General features: G+C 29.8%; 1 long non-coding RNA gene across 1 annotated transcript; it reads right to left on the reverse strand.

The window, feature by feature from the left end:
* Nucleotides 1-214: 214 nt before the first annotated feature.
* Nucleotides 215-7,348, reverse strand: LOC149131516 (uncharacterized). Its single transcript, XR_016237776.1, has 2 exons — nt 5,578-7,348; nt 215-532 (listed from the first exon to the last, which is right to left on the reverse strand). It is a non-coding gene; the product is annotated as an uncharacterized LOC149131516 (long non-coding RNA).
* Between the last annotated feature and the right edge of the window lie 7,323 nt (nt 7,349-14,671).

Below are 14,671 nucleotides of genomic sequence, written 5' to 3' on the forward strand. Positions count from 1 at the left end.
TTGGTCAGCTCTTATTTGAAAACAATGACGTGTTTCTGGTTCGTTGATGTAAACGAACAAAATAAAACTAATAAAACAAAAAAAGAAACAAGTAAAACAAGATAACTAAAGCAACTAAAACTATGGGAAAAGAATCATATAGAACAAAATAAGAAAAGAATATAAACATATAAAACATAGATCTATCTATCGAAAGAGTGACTAATACGAGTGATTAATACGGGTGGGTAGTGTTTTTCTTTATAATATATCTATGGTGTATGTTTAAACAGCGAATGTGACCGCGTGTGCATCGTTGGCGATTTCCTTTCTCTGTCTTCCCTTCTTTGGACTTTTCCTACATTTCTGATGAAGAGCTCCGCTCGAAACGTGAAATCCTTTCTTTTCTTTCCTTTCCTGAGCATCCAATAACACTGTATTTATTCCACGTCCTCGCGTTGTTGTGTTTTTTCGTGTTTTTTCGTGTTTTTTCTTGCTTGTTCATGTTTGAATTGACTATAGTAAGATATGAGCTGGATTGGGAATCTTTAGGCTGTCAAAAGACAAAAAGAAGAATTCATAAACAGGGACAAAAATGGACCAGAATGGACAAGTGTTAATTGTTTACATGGCCGTTGAATATCTACGTGTTGTGCTTACCTGTAGTTATTCAGTGCTAAAACGTATACTAGTAAGATATAGAATATTAAATATTAAATATTCAAGGTGTGGCAATGTGTTAATTATGTGTTTTTTTTTTAATGGGTGTTAACTAAAAGAGCTGACATGGATATGTATACGTTGGAGGCGTCTAACGGTGTTATTTGCGTATAGTTAAATGGGATAACCAGTGAATTTTAATTAATTTAATATATTTAATTGTATAATACTGCTCTACTTTGGTCGTAGGGAGGGCGTTATATCAGTTCTAGATACAATTGCGGGTGTTTGTGTTTAGATACAGGTATCAAGTAGGGGGTGTAAGCATCTATAGGTTTCGATGTATCAGGTTGTTTAGCTATAATATATTATCCGATGGTTCATAAGGGTTTATATTTATATTTATAGTTGGGGGTTATATCTGCTATAGTTGGGGTACTATGCTAGATTGTTAGTGCTTGGGTGCATTTAATTACTTAGTGCTGGTAAGTACGAAAAACTAGTCACACGTGTGTTTTCTGCAAGGTTCTTATGTGAAGGGTTCTTAGATTAAGTGTATAAGTTAGGTTTATGTAGGTTATTGCTAACAGGAGTATGGAGTAACATATCAGTGGTAGACTAGGGTAGTGGGGTATCCATATCTATACCTCTCTATACTCACGCTGAAACAAATATACATACATACACCTACAAACCCACAGATATACCTGTACCCCTCTCCGGATATACATTCACACCAATATACACATGTGTATACATAACTATACACATGCATATCCATACAGGCTTACACACACACCTATATCTCCACACAAGTACACATACGTATACTTGCACATCCACACCTACATGTGTGCGTATACACACAAAAACCCATGCCTTCTTGTATAGCCTCTCATATACATATATATATACAAAAAAATATATACAAATATATATATATACATACACACATATATACACATATATGCATATATAACCACCATATATACACACCTACGCACAAACTTACAAGCACAGGTACCTATATATGTATATATATATATATATATATATATATATATATATATATATATATATATATATAAAGTGTAGTATATTGCCACTTAAGTGTGGCTGACCCCTAGGGGTGGATGTTACTGTTGCTTTTAGCCCCAGGAGGACATCTCCTCCAGCTGGCTTATCGACACACGACTGTGTCCTGTTTGCCAAGGGAGTTATCCCTCTCACCTCGACCAGCAGCACGAACGTATCCGGATTTCAGGGTTATTTCCCTTCGTCGGCGTTCGACAGCTGATGACCTTGGTGAGAGGGACAAAAACCTGGCAAACCTTATATGTTCTTTTCCAGTGAAATTCTTCACTGATATTGAAAAGGTGAAAACAAGGTCATCAGCTGTCGAACGCCGACGAAGGGAAATAACCCTGAAATCCGGATACGTTCGTGCTGCTGGTCGAGGTGAGAGGGATAACTCCCTTGGCAAACAGGACACAGTCGTGTGTCGATAAGCCAGCTGGAGGAGATGTCCTCCTGGGGCTAAAAGCAACAGTAACATCCACCCCTAGGGGTCAGCCACACTTAAGTGGCAATATACTACACTTTATCGTGCAGTTACTGTTAATACTTCATTTAGAGAATTAACATTGCTTATATATATATATATATATATATATATATATATATATATATATATATATATATATATATATATATATATATATATATATATATATATACACCTACACACATATGAATAGATACATACAGTCAAGTATATATACACATAACTACTTGGAGTGGTTAAACGCAAATTAGTTAGGGGTAGAACAAGAGCATACAGCGCACTGAGGAGATGTGGCAAACATTAAACATTAGTTGGTAAAAGTTTATATATATATATATATATGCATATATATAATTTTAAGAATTATTGTATATGTATACATAAAGGACACCACAAGGTGGACGGCTAATGCCCTACAAGAATGTGATCTTCTTCTAGCACATTAGCCGTCCACCTAGTATATATATATAAATTTATATATATATATATATATGTGTGTATAAATTTTTATATATATATATATAAATTTATGTATATATATATATAAATTTATATATATATATATATATATATATATATATATATATATATATATATATATATATATATATATATATATATATATATATATATATATATATATAAATGTTTATATATATATATAAATTTATGTGTATATATATATATATATAAATTTTTATATATATATATAAATTTATGTATATATATATATAAATTTATATATATATATATATATATATATATATAAATTTTTAGATATATATATAAATTTATTTATATATATATATATACAAATTTATATATATATATATATATATATATATATATATATATATATATATATATATATATATATATATAAATTTATTGATATATATATATAAATTTATATATATATATTTAAATTTATATATATATATATAAATTTTTATATGTATATATATAAATTTATGTATATATATATATATAAATTTATATGCATATATATATATATATATATATATATATATATATATATATATATATATAGATTTATATATATATATACATATAAATTTATATAGTCAATTTAAACATGAACAAGCAAGAAAAACACGAAATGAATTTATATATATGTGTGTGTGTGTGCGTATGTTATATAAGGTATAAGTTAAAGGTGTTTAAACCCTCTAAGGGATAGATGTATCCAAAGGCACTCCAGGTAATTACCGCAGTAAGTATGGTCCTTGGTATAAGGTATACGGTGGCAGGTAATTAAAAAGGTAAATTGTAGTTTAATGTATATATATAGACGATAAGAAAATAAAGGAAAAACAACGAGAAATGTGTCTTCAGTGCTAAAAAGCCATTATTTAATTAGTTAAGCAAGGTAGGAATAAGTGTGAGTTTATAGCTGTAAACTCACTCTTACCCTTACTCTCACCTTGCTTAACTGATTATATAATGGCTTTTTAGCACCGAAGACACACTTCTCATTGTTGTTTTTCCTCCATTTTCTTATCGTCTATATATATATATATATATATATATATATATAGCTAATAAGCCCCTTAATTGCAATTGTAGAATTAAAGCCCACTGTCCGGTGTCTGGCCGTTGTTTAACCTGTAATGTAGTCTATAAATGTACAGTAACTACTCCAACTAATAATTACATTTATGTTGGTTGCACAATCAACTTTAAACAACGATTATATAACCATTTTTCTTCATTTAGACTTAAACATAAAGCCAATAGCACATCATTATTATCTAATAAAATTTGGGAATTGAAGGAAAATGGTATCGATTTTAATCTTAAATGGGAAATCGTCAGGAGAGCACAACCTTATAGAAATAGTAGATATGGCTGTGGACTGTGCTCTATGGAAATTTACGAAATTTTTTAACTTAAGGATAATCCTAGTCTAATTAACAATAGATCTGACCTTAGGGTCCTATGTGTGCATTGTTACTCCCGCACCTTTAAATATTTTAAAAAGTAAATATTTTTTTAAAAGTAAATCTTGCTAAATTTTTTTATTTAGTTTCTCTCATTTCCCTGACTAATAACTATTTTATTTGAGTTATAACTTTTAATATATACTTAGAATACATTTTAACCTTTCCCAACCCACTGATAGTAGTCCTACATTTTCTCTAGGTTATTCTGAGTCTCTTCTATGTATCACTTTTTCGAAAACCTTAGCTTTAATTCTCTTAATTTAGTCCTGTTTTTCTAACTTTATTCCTCTCCCTTTTTCCCTCTTCCTTCTTCCCCCACTTTCTTTCTGTTTGGATTTTGGCCATTAATATTATAGTTTTACTCATAAATAATACTACCCCACATTAATTTATATCTTATTTTAACTGGATATGTTTATCTTGTTCTAATTATTATTGTTCCCTATAGTTTTAAACTTAGTAATTTAGTGTTTCATTGTATTATTCTATTTATACTGTAGAATAGATATATTTCTTTAATACCTTGACCTTAATTCCCTTACCTTAAATTTTTTCCAAATTCTTACCACTCCTTAGGGTATTGCCCTTCCATTTCCTTTTTTTTCTTTTCTTTCCCTCATGCTTGATTTACCCCTAACCTGCTGTCCATCACTACTTAACCTACCTTCCTCTAAATTTGAAATTACTACTATCCCTCCAATTAGATTTTAAATTCTTGTTTGATTCACTAGTCTGTGAAACAGCAGCATAGTCGAGATGGTATGTTTTCTTCTCTTACTCTTGTTTTTTGCAAACATCTTCAAAATGACTTTCTAAAATGAAATTCCATTATGCAGCTGAGGAGTACATTTTCATTATACATTCTGTGGTGTTCTCACTACATGAATAAATGGAGCTTGTACGAAACGTACGTACTGCTATAACCTATTGAATTTTTGTTGCTTATCTTCAAAAAATATACATATATATATATATATATATATATATATATATATATATATATATATATATATATATATATATATATATATATATATATATATACAAATCTATATATATATATTTATATATAAATCTATATATATATATATATATATATATATATATATATATATATATATATATATATATATATATATATATATATATATATATGAATTTATATATAAATAAATATAGGGATGTTATTATTAAAATACCGTCACGAGTGGCAAGCGAATTATCAACTGTACAGGCAAATTAATAAGATATATATGCATACAATATAAGATATGTACATATATACACAAAGGGCACTACATGAGTATCTACATCGCTAAAAAATAGAAGTCAAAAATTCTTCTGTCACCAAATAGTTACAAATCTACTAGACATGACAGGAAAAAATTTCAGTGATCAATAATGTCTTACCTCTACTGGGGGTCAGAACATGTAATGCCGGTCAACTTGGTACCGGTTTGGAAATTTAGCGCCATTTTTTTTTTCGCGCATGCCGATTTGTTTGTTTTTGATTTTGTCGATTACACAAGGTCAGTTGTAGGGTCAGTTGGGCACTGTCGATGAGAAAAACAGCGCCATGACGCAATTCACTCTGCCAGAAATTTGGAAACGATATGTACTGCTTTACATTCGCGCCGGAAGCTCTAATACGAACTGATGGTAAAAACACAGAACAACCGTTGGCTTGACGTGTCCCCAAAACATGTACCGAATGTGATAAAAATCAAATATCCAATCAATATCATGACGTTTGGAGTGATCACTAGTGCTAGCGAAGTTATGCCTCTATTCATCTTCCCAGACGGCCTCACACTAAACACGGAGGCCTACATCAAGTGCCCTGGGTCAAGAGGATGGCTGCTGGAAGACCCTGCGTCTGACAACAGGACTCTGCACCATACCACACAAACAGGAGAACTCAGTCATGTCTGTCAGACAATTTCTGCGACCACATCACCACTAACATCTACCCACCTAACTCCCCTGACTTGCAACCCCCTTGATTATTATGATGTGGGGCACAGTTAAGCGAGAGACCAACAAAACTCCTTGTAACGCCTCAGATGAACCGAAGGCAAGGATTATGGTAGCAAAGATTATGGTAGCATTCACCAATTTAAACAAGGAGGCCATGGTTGAAGCCAATGGCGATTTTAGTGAATAAATTTACTCTTTAGCATTTCAAGATATTTTTATGTAATTTTGGTATATACATCTGTTAAAATGAAATGTCAGTGTTTTTTATTTTTTTATTTTATTTTGCGTAATTTAGACTACAATATATTCACCGCACCCTGTATATATATATATATATATATATATAGTTTTAGGGAAAATAACCAATTTTCAAGAACTCATCGTTGAAAATCCACTATCACATATAGAAAAATTAATAATTAAAAGCACAATAAATGAGTATAATATAAAGTAAAGTAAATATCATAAGATAAATATAATAAAAAGATTACACGTGTTTCATAACCAATTTTCAAATAGAAAAGAAATTTAAATCGATTAAAATCAATTAAAATCAATTAAAATCAATTGAAATTATCGAAAATAAGTTCTATTCAAAAATATAGCTACTCGTCAGATCGTAAGTAGAACAATAATTAGATATATATCTCAACCAACAATAAGTACCAAATGAATTAATATGAAATACTTATTATATAAAGATAGAAAAATTATTTAAAAAATATCATAATATCAAAATAATAACCATTCAATAATCATCCCTTCATCCATAATAATAACATGTATATTATATACAAAAAACATCTTACCTAAATTATCATTGTTTTAAATTATCATTGTTTTAAATACAAGTTGAACGAAGTTTAAGTTTAAAATAATAATGAAGATAAAATTAGTACATATTTAACCGGTGTAATAGTTAAAGCTATACTATTTAAAGCTAAAGACGTTTATTTAATTATGATTAAAGATCAATTGAATAATAGAAAAATACAAGATTATTTATTTCTACAAACGTAATAATAAAAAATATGAATGAAAAAATTATGAATGGAAAAAATTATGAATGAAAAAATTAGGAAAGAAAAAATTATTAAGAATAAAAGGTTAAACTTTATATATATATACAAAGTTTTGATTTAAAAAAAAACTTTAACGATATTATAAACTATAAAGATTAATAATTAATCAAATAATATTAATCAAAAATAATCGAAAGTATATCAACACTATTCCAATCGAAGTTCTAAACTATAACTTCTAAATAATATAGTGTTAAATAAGTTATCTATTAAAATAATCTATAAAGAACCAAATGAATAGTATAAAAACAAGAATACATATTATTTTCAAATAGTAGAAAATCTTTAGCAAAGTGAAAACAGTACTTATCCAAATTTTTCCGTAATTCAAACTGAAAACTAAGACGTTATCTAATAGCTATAGCGTTTTAAGCAAGAGTTCGCGCGAAAATACTACGTTAAAAAAGAACGTTAAAATAGAGAATAGAATACGAAAGCATGAATGAAATAATAATACTTAAATAAATGAATGAAAAATTTTAAATTTATATAACTAACAACATAAAAAGAACAAAAAACTATAGTTATCTTATAAAACATATTAATAAATATTAAATTCTAATATATAATAAATAAATAAAAATATTAATAGTCGTAAATTAAATAATATTATGAAATAAACTAAAATACTACTATTGATTTAGTCTTATCAAAATCGTAGTGTCATTGTAATATAAAACCTTAAACTTACTAAAATATTAACCTACCAATAAAAACAAAATATAGCTACTAGAATAATTAAATAGATACCCCAACACACACCCTAATACATACATACATATATACATACATACATACACATATACATATATATATATATATATATATATATATATATATATATATATATATATATATATATATATATATACATACATATATATATATATATATACATACATACATACACACACATATACATACACACATATATATATACACTTACATGCATATACAAATATACATACGAATATACAAAATAATATACGTATATACACACAACATACACACATATATACACATAAACACTAATAAAAGCATATACATAAATAAAAACATACATACACATATATACATAAATACACACATATATATAAATACATATAACACATATAGACCAAAACATACATACTACCATAAATATATATATATACATAAATATATATCTACACATACACACATGTACCTACCAAAATATACATATAAAAACAAATACACTCATACACACATATAAAAATAAAGAATAATATATATAAATACACACTCATCCTCCCATGCTCTCAAATATACATATTATATAGATACACATATACAGACATATATACATACACATAAAAATACACATATATATACAGAAAAAACATGCATATACATATACATATATACATATACATATATACATATATATACATATATATATACACACATACATAAATATATATATATATACACCCATAAATATATACACCTACTAATTTATATAGACAAATTACACACACTCACATATATACTTATACCCATATATATACATATATATACACATTTACATAAGTACATACATAAATAGACATATACATATACACAAAAATACTCATAACTATATATATAAAAAATATACACACAAATAAAAATTCACTCAAATAAATATATAAATAAGGAATATTCTAAAACAAAACTACACTCACGCACTCACTCACACGCACTCACTCACACGCACAATATATATAAATATACATCTATACTCACAAATATATATCTTTATACATACATGTAAATACAAATATACACTCAATATACACAAACATATATTTTAAAAAAAGAAAAAAAAAAAAAAACCACATATATATACACTTAAACCTATATAAATACATACGTAAACATATATACATACACCTAAAAATATACATACTAATGCATATAGACTAAAACACACACCCTCAATATATACATGTACATGCATATACACATACCCATATAAACAAAATAAATAAAAAATTATTAGCTAAAGTTTTTATATAAATAAAGTAGTTTATGTCTACATTTTATTTTTCGTTCATCAAAAGAATTAAGTAAATTATTATCCTTATGAAATAATATCTCTTTAAATTCATTATTACATAAATTACAAAAGTCATTACCTATATGATAGGATTTAGCTTTACAAACTATCTCCCATTTTAAAATATATTTAATATTTTTAGCTTTAAGTTCCCAAATATATTTACTGAGGCCAGTAGAATTAATTAAATTTCTATTCTTAAATGAGTGCATATGTTGAGCTACTCTTAATTTAATTTTATTAGAAGTCGAACCTATATAAATCTTATTTAAATTATAACCATAATGTTTATTTTCATTCAATAATTTCACTATACATTTATACACTACATCTTTCAAATTACATTTATTATTAAAATTACATTTAGTTTTATCTAAACATGTACAATTAATTATATTCTGGTCAACATTATTACTATTAAAATTAATATTAGAATAATTATTAAATTTAAATTTGTAGTAATTATTTAACTTAAATTTATTAAAAGAAGAGATAATATTAGCAACATTATTAGTAGTGGAATAACCTACACCAAAATTATTTTTAGAAAAAATATAATGATATTTTTTATTATCTTTAAGGAATAAATCAATAACTTTAAAAACTTCATATATATATATATATATATATATATATATGTGTGTATATATATATATGTATGTATGTATGTATGCATACATGCATGTTCTATCGCACGTTCGACGTACGGTTACACGGGATAATAATAATGGCCTCGCAAATCGTTCTATTCAAGATTCTGGTAATAACCCTCGCCAACATGCAACTCTCGGGTTTACACAGGCTCAAATGACCACTTTCTTTATTTGGCATTACGGCCACAACACAGAGGGGACACTACAAGGACAGACACAACAGTACAATGGGGACAAAAAAAACATAGAACGAATGATAATGAAGAAAAGAAATGGTTGCATGAGCCCCATTCCCATGCAGTATCATTTGAACGTTTATATATACTATTTCTATTTACCATCGTTCACTTTTTCTGTTATTTTTTTCTCTAAATTATCTTTTTTTCCTTCTTTTTTTTGTCTTTTTTGTTCCTTTTTTCCCTTTTTCCCCTTGTTTTTTTCCCGTTTTTTTTTTCCTTTTTCTTCCCCAAAACAATTTTACACTTTTTTTTCCTTTTTAATATTTCATGAAAGGCTCCAAGTCCTTTAGCTCGATTACTGGTGGCAGTTCGTCGAACTCCACCAACACTCCGGGCGGGTCAGTCTTGTCTCCGAACGTCGATTTCAACCATGTAGTCATTTACTCAGAATAATCCCGCAGCAAATATGTTTGTGGAGTGAATAAATATATATTTATACATAATTAGGAGAAAGTTATTATTTATCAGTGGCCAGCGTACCAGCAAGACCGTATTAGTTAATTCATATTTAAGTATAATTATAAAAATATAATTATAATAAAGGGCGCTGAATTGACAAGGCCTGTTCGCTAGAAATAGTGACCAAATAGACTACAAACCACTTAAGTTATTACTCCGTTACCACAAGGTTTTAAGCGAGGAAAATAGACAGAAAGGGTTTATAAAATATTGTGGACAACCCTATACAGATACACACACACACACACACATACGTGCACTTAGACATAACATACGCGCAAACACATGCAAATATATATACATAAATATAGATATATAAACATGTATTTACACACACGTATACACTCATCAACATATTTATACAGATACATACACACACACACATGATATATATATATATATATATATATACATCTCTTCGAAACGCCAGTGTTAGAATAGTGGCAGCTGATGAAGGAAAATGTTCTCTTATGTGGCCTGTGTGTTTTCTGTACTCTGGTTATTATTTTTTTGTCTACGTTTTGTTTGCAACGTCCTGTACCCAGATATGCATTCATATATACAGGTAGATGTAGGTATGTACAAACATGTACGTATATATGCATATACTCATTTATTATTTATATATGTATGTATGTATGTATGTATGTATGTATATGTGTGTGTGTGTGTGTGTGTGTGTGTGTGTGTGTGTGTGTGTGTGTGTGTGTGTGTGTGTGTGTGTGTGTGTATAAAGTCGCAAGTGAAAGAAAAAACAAAAGGAAAAAAAAGAGTAGAAATGATGACAGCAATATTTGACAGCGAAAGGTAAGGTGGAGGGGAAGGAAAAAGGAGTAGAAAGAATTGAGAGCAGGAGGCAAGAGAAAGGAAGAGAGAGAGAAAGTAATTAGTGTAGGTTATATAAGGGGGGAGCACACATACACGCACATCCAGCGATCCAATTTTTATATGGCAACTTCAAAGAAACACGTTTAGTAGTAGTAGTAGTAGTAGTAGTAGTAGTAGTAGTAGTAGTAGTAGTAGTAGTAGTAGTGCAATGCGAAGGAGGAAGACGTGGAGAGAAAGGAGGAGAGGAGGGCTGTGGTGAAGTGCATTTAATCTTTGACAGAAAACACGAGTTAAAAACCCGAAACAGGAAACTCTCTGCATAGAATACGACAATCGTCATTAAGTTTACTGGACAATAACAGAGAAATTGGAAGCAGATTGCGACGGAGAGCAGCACACCACACACACACATATGTGTGTGTGTGTGAATGTATGCATACATATATACATATATGTGTGTGTCTGTATGTGGTCTACGTATACACACACACACACACACACATATATGGAGCAGTCAATATATATATGGAGCGTGATATGTAATATATATATATGTGTGTGTGTGCGCGTGTGTGTGTGTGTGTGTGTGTGTGTGTGTGTGTGTGTGTGTGTGTGTGTGTGTGTGTGTGTGTGTGCATCGCTTGTGTAGGTGTGAAACTGTGCGTGTGCGTATATAGGTACCTGGAAGAAGTATATATATATATGTATGTATACGAGTATGTATGCGAATCTGCGCATGACAGTATGTAGGGTACTTTTAAGGACGAGAATAACTGCTTTTCTACATATGAAAAATGCAAGCACATGCGAGTGCATTTATATGTTTGTGTGTATAACTATACATATACAAAGTACATATATAAGCACACACACACACACACACACATACATACATACATACATACATACATACATACATACATATATATATATATATATATATATATATATATATATATATATATATATATATATATGTGTGTGTGTATATATATATATATATGGTGGTGGTGGAATATGTGTGTATGTGCGTGTGAGTTCGTTCTTCTGGTCTTTTATATGTCTCGCTAATGGATAAAAAAAACTGGTTTGCTGCCTAGAGTGAAGGTTCTTTCATTTAGATAACATTTGCTATGTATGTGTGTGTAGAATGTCGGTTGGATTGATGGATCTGCGCCATTTAAAGATTTTTTGAATGGACGATTGATAAATTTGTGTTTTGTTTTCCCTTTATGTTGAGGTGGCCAACATCACAATTGTAGAAATTTCTGTTGATGTTTAAATTTTGAGATTCTGTCCTTAGTGGTTTAGGTCTCATCTCGCCTTCAGTCGAGTAATCCAGATGTGGTGTGTTTACTGTTACAGAAGACACATTGTACACCACTGGTTTATTACCTGCAGCCGAGTGTTATATTTTTGGTTATAAATTCTTTGTTACAAGTTCTAACATTGAATATATTTTCAGCCAGTCTTTGGTACCTGTGACATATTTATGCATCCCAGGGAAATAACCAGGTTAATGATAGAGATGTTTCTAGTCTTTCTTGTATTTATTTTTACTCGTTTTACAGTCCATTAGGAACATTTATTTTGAACAAACTTCATCCCACCACTGACTCAGATATATTCACTCTGTACTCCATCCGAACATCCTTTGAGAATGTTGTTACCAGGTCAAGGTGGCTTTTCATATCATACATGTTTTTATCGCAGACTTTCGGGTCATCCACAAAGAAGCTGTGTGTCAGGTTGATGGTTCTGTCTTTATATGAATCAATCATACACTCTACTATATAGAGGGTTCACTACCAATGTAAACATCAACACACACCGATTGTACCCTTGAAATAAATTCCTACAATACTTTATCGTTTCAAAAATAAGGAGTTCACTGCCAGTATAAATATTCATCACATACACAAATTGTCCCCTTGAAATATTTTATCCTATCGGAAACAATATTGCAATTATTTCTTGTAATCCACTTCCCGAAGTGTGACCAGGACAAAGACGTCTATGGCTTTAGTTGCGGTCACTGGAACTTGAGCCTATTGAAGGATCTCTAATATCCACAACAGAAATACCTTCTTCTATTCTAGCCAGACCAAATCCCTTTTATGTTATCATACCTCTGACATTACAATTTGGTTGATGAAGAATCGTTCACTACGTCCCCATATTTCTCTCTTTCCAGCTACCTGTTTGTCTGTGGGCGTTAGCTCAACTACCGCAGTGATCGTAGAAGACTAAATTAACCAAATACACTGGTTTCAGGCTATGTTAGATTCTACCATTCAATTGGTTCACTATTCTCTCAATGTCAACCATTTTGATTTATTTACATCCTTGCTGAGAGCTTCTTAGAAACTGACCAAAGTTCGCACACACACACACACACACACACACACACACTAGAAAGTCAGTTATTTATACGAAGAGACAATTTATTTTTCCTGATTTATCCCTATCCTGAAGGTTTTCTTTCGTCCACAACCTCCAAGACTTCACCATTGATGTTCTATATCACTGTTTCGCAACCGTTATTGACCTATGGACCCCTTTGATTCCTATTTTACTCTACTGGACCTCTTAACCACTAGATGTTTGAAGAAATTCAACAGTATTTTTATAATTAAATATTATTTGGAAATGTATAAAAAAAAATTGTCAAAATATTTTGTGTATTGTTCATGCGGTACCCATTTATCGAGCATTTTCACCTTACCAATCTTCTGCAGATTGCGTGAGACCGTTGCAATACCGACACCAAGTGCCTGAGACATTTCTCTGACACTTTCACGTGGGTTTTGTTCAACAACTGCTTTCAATTGTTCATTGTCAAGACTGCATGAGTGTCCTCTACTTTCTTCATCTTCAAGGCTCTCATCACCATTGCGGAATTTCTGAAATCACCTTCGTACTGTGCGATCACTTGTGGACCCCTCTCCTCAAGCTCTGTTGATATTTGCAGCAGTTTGGGAGGTATTGTGCCCAAGCTTGAACTCATGCAAGAAAAGTAAACGAAGGTCCTTTTTTGTCATGTTCATAATTAAGGGCGCCTATGCTTCAAGAATGTTTACTGTCTGAAATAAGTAGAAAATTATTAAAGAGCATACATCAATTATTAAGTATGTCTAAATTCACCTAAAATATAATTAAAATACTGATAAAATTGCGTTCCAAAACACAACTCTTAGAGCGGACATT

Source organism: Octopus bimaculoides, chromosome 21, assembly GCF_046866305.1.
Source record: "Octopus bimaculoides isolate indiv1 chromosome 21, ASM4686630v1, whole genome shotgun sequence".
NCBI classification, from domain to species: domain Eukaryota; kingdom Metazoa; phylum Mollusca; class Cephalopoda; order Octopoda; family Octopodidae; genus Octopus; species Octopus bimaculoides.